This window comes from Dipodomys merriami, unplaced genomic scaffold (assembly GCF_024711535.1).
Source record: "Dipodomys merriami isolate MVZ:Mamm:240054 unplaced genomic scaffold, mDipMer1.0.p SCAF_982, whole genome shotgun sequence".
Taxonomy (NCBI): Eukaryota; Metazoa; Chordata; class Mammalia; order Rodentia; family Heteromyidae; genus Dipodomys; species Dipodomys merriami.
This window is the reverse complement of record NW_027206604.1, coordinates 310658-314380: the sequence shown is the minus strand read 5'-3', so window position 1 is coordinate 314380 and position 3723 is coordinate 310658.

The following is a 3723-nucleotide window of genomic DNA, read 5'->3' as shown; positions in this document are numbered from 1 at the left end:
ACTCAGGAGGCTGAGGTCTGAGGATTGTGGTTCAAAGCCAGCCAGGGAAGGAAAGTCCGTGAAACTCTTATCTCCAATAAACCACTAGAGAACCGGAAGTGGCGCTGTAGCTCAGGTGGTAGAGCAATAGCCTTGAGCTGAAGAGCTGAGGGACAGTACGCAGGCCTAGAGTTAAACCAATGACAAATAATAAAGAAAAAAAATTGTATTCATTACTTTACTTATGTAACTGTAACCCCTCTGTACAGTATCATTACAAATATATATATATATATATATATATATATATATATATATATATAAAAGATACAAGGAAAACTTTTGTATTTATAGGAAGTTGTATTTGTCACTCAATATCAGTAAGGTATTGGTTTTAGGACCACAGGCATATTAAAACATTGGATACTCAACTATTCTACATGAACACAGGATATTATTTACATTAGAATCTGCCTACAACCTAGTGCAGTGTAATTGCTATGAAAATTTGTACTACATTCTATGTTTGTAATAAAAAATAAAAGCATATGCACTGTCAACAGATACAAATTATTTTCAGATAATTTTTGTCTGCATTTTGTGGATGGAATTGGGAGCACAAATTTCATCACCAAGACTGGTCTGCAAAATATAACAAAAAACTAACACAGCATCATTGAATAGTACTGAACTCCAAGGAAAAGTACTTGAATTGAGACATTATGAGAAAGTGTAAGCATGCAAGTACTTTTTAGAAATACAGTACTAGTTTTCTCATGGAGAGCTTTCATAACACTTTGTGAAACACAAGCCAGAACCTCTCTGAAGAGTAAATGGTTTTCCCTCACCTTTCTGTCATGCTCAGTCATTATCAATCAACATATAGCTAATCTTGAATAATCCTTTAATAAGAAAATGTTGATGGAATGTTTATATACAGAAAACTTGGGAAGGCTAAATTTTTCCAATGAGGATAGTCTGTATTCTATGATCCAGCAGAGAGAAAACTAGGTAAGCATCCATTTACAACCTTCTGAATAATTCTGATTCTGCCCATATCAGTTATCTATCCATATCTGTGCCCGTGTGAGAGGATTTTAAATGACTTTAGTGTTTTAAAATTTAATTTTAAATGTGGAATGAAATTAGTTCCAATGCATTACCTTAAGATATTTAGAAACACCTAAAGGTGTCTAAGATTTTTTTTATTTGAAGTGATGGGATATTGGAATTTGGTTCTCTATAGTATAAGCAATTTGCCAAAAGAATTGGCAAAGTAAAATTTACATTTGCAGCAGACTTGACAGTTATTTAATTTTGTATATTGAAAAAAGCATAAGCCTCAACAATATGTCAATGCTATCCTGTTATTTATCTCTAAAGGTTTATGCTTCTGGTCTCTTAAAATTAAAACCAATTTTCTTAATCTTTAGCTAGTTGTGCAAAGGGGTTTCACTCCACCATGTCAGCGTTGAATAGAGTGTATGTACATTTCATTGTACAACACATCTGGATCATTGTTAATCTTTCCACTTTTCTTCCTTCCCTTTTCCCAAACCCACCTATCCCTTCAAGTTTCCTACTTATATTCTCACATATGTATGTTGAGTGATCTGACTGTATTAGTCCAACATTTCCCCCTGCATTCTTCTGTCCTACTCCCTTTAAGCCCAGCTCCTTATTTAAGACTTATTTCAACTTCATGGTATTTTGTAAAATATCTCTTCCTTTGGCATTTGGCTTTGGGCTTGCCACATCCTCACTTCCATGTTTGACCTACATAAATGAGGCTATTTCTCCACATTTCCAATCTGTGAATGGCTGAGATAGGTCTCCTTTACTACTCACCTTCTGTCCTAAATTTAGAATTGGACCTTCAGGGCCATCAAATAGAGCTTTTTTACTTTCTACACACTGAAGATGGAAGGAAAATAATTTCCATGCTCTCAACATTATGCTACCCATCATGAATGTCCATCACTTATCACTTCAACAGTCTAAATTTAAAGTTATGTTTCTACATTCTATTCACACATTTTAAGTGAATATCGAGGACAATTTACCTAGTATTGGAAGTTTAGGGACGATTTTCAATTTCTGATGATAGAAACAGGAGTCAGTTTTAATTATGCAGAACCCACTATGTAGTGAGTGCTGTAGTCTTCTAAATTTTCAATAAATTTCGAGTTACTTTTTATTAATAATTGAAAAAGTTTTATTTCAATATTTGAAATGCTGTCCCAATTATTTTAAAATTTTCACATTAAGTTAGAATGAACTCCCCCCCCCCACACAGACATTTCCCCTACTAGTTCACGTTAAGTCTCCTTTGGCTTTATTGTTTGAGGGGATGAAGGTAAACAGATGAGGGTAAACAGAAAGATGATCATTACTCAGATATCTCCTTCCTCTTCTGTTTCTGCTATTCTTTTTTTAATTTTTATTTATTTTTATTGTGAAAATATTGTACAGAGGGGTTACAATTACATGGGCAAGATAACGAGTACATTTCGTATCAAGCATTGTAGCCTCCTTCTTTGTTTCCCCTAACCATACCTTCCCAGCCTCCCTGTTTCTGCTATTCTTGTAGAAAGGAAGAATGGAGCAGGGAACAAGAGTAATTCTTGGGCAAGGGAGCATTCTTGGCATAATAATTATTGTTTCTCAGAATCACTTAAACTGCATACTCTTGCCTTGACTCCAACAGTAACCTAACTCTGGCTTCCTTTGTGCAGGAGTAAGCACACTAACTGGTTTTACATGAAAATTTGTATTTTATATCTCAGCTTACTACTACCAAAAATACAAAGCTTTGGTTACATAAATGCAAAGGCACTGATTGTTCAACAATACCTTAGTGAGAAATAGACAATTCTACTCAGCTCCCCCTTCCTCTTCTATTATCCTTCCTTCCCCTCCCCTCCCATCACTTATCCTCTCTTCCCTTCTTCTTTCTTTATGTCTCTCTCCTCCATATTCATTTCTATCTTCTCTCTTTTTCTCTTCCAGTAGCAAGTGATTTGGTTTATCTGGCAATACATAGGTAATTGAACAAATATGTTTTCTCCTCTTTTTGTGAATATTTATTATTAAGAAGTGAGTTCTAGCAGAGCACCAGTGGCTTACAGCTCCATACTGGGTGAGTTCAAATTTGACAATGGTAATTCAAAGCTATTCCAAGTAGATAAACCTAAGAGATTCTTTTCTCCACTTGTGGTAAAAGGAAGAAGTGTAGGTGTGGTTCTGGAGGTATAGAGTAAGCATTGGGAATTAAAGCTCAGATTGTTACACGAGGTATTCAGGAAAGGGTTAAGTTTATTCATCATTCCCTCTGGCACCAGGCCATGTTGGCCCTCCATGCAGCTGGGAAAGTCCTGGAAAAGACCTGAGAAAGAGAGCCTCTAGGGCTGGGCTAGGCCTTATCTAGGGTATGGGTGGAGAAAGGTGTGGCCACATCAAATTCAGTTATGACCTCAGCAAATGCAGATGTAATATCTTCCAGGAGTGCCAGTTGCCTAGGTAATGCAGGTACTGGGAGGAGACTTTGCTTAGAGGAGGGTGGAATCTGCTCGCTATCCAGAAACAGACCTTATATTCCAGCCTTTTAATAATCATGAAATAGGGTGCGGATCCTTTCTGGTTACTTCCTGCTGACAAGGTGTGTTGAAATTAGGGGTAAAGGGCTGGAATTTGGTCCCATCCCAGAGAAGGCAGTGAGCTGCAGCTGTCCCTTGGTGAGTGTGA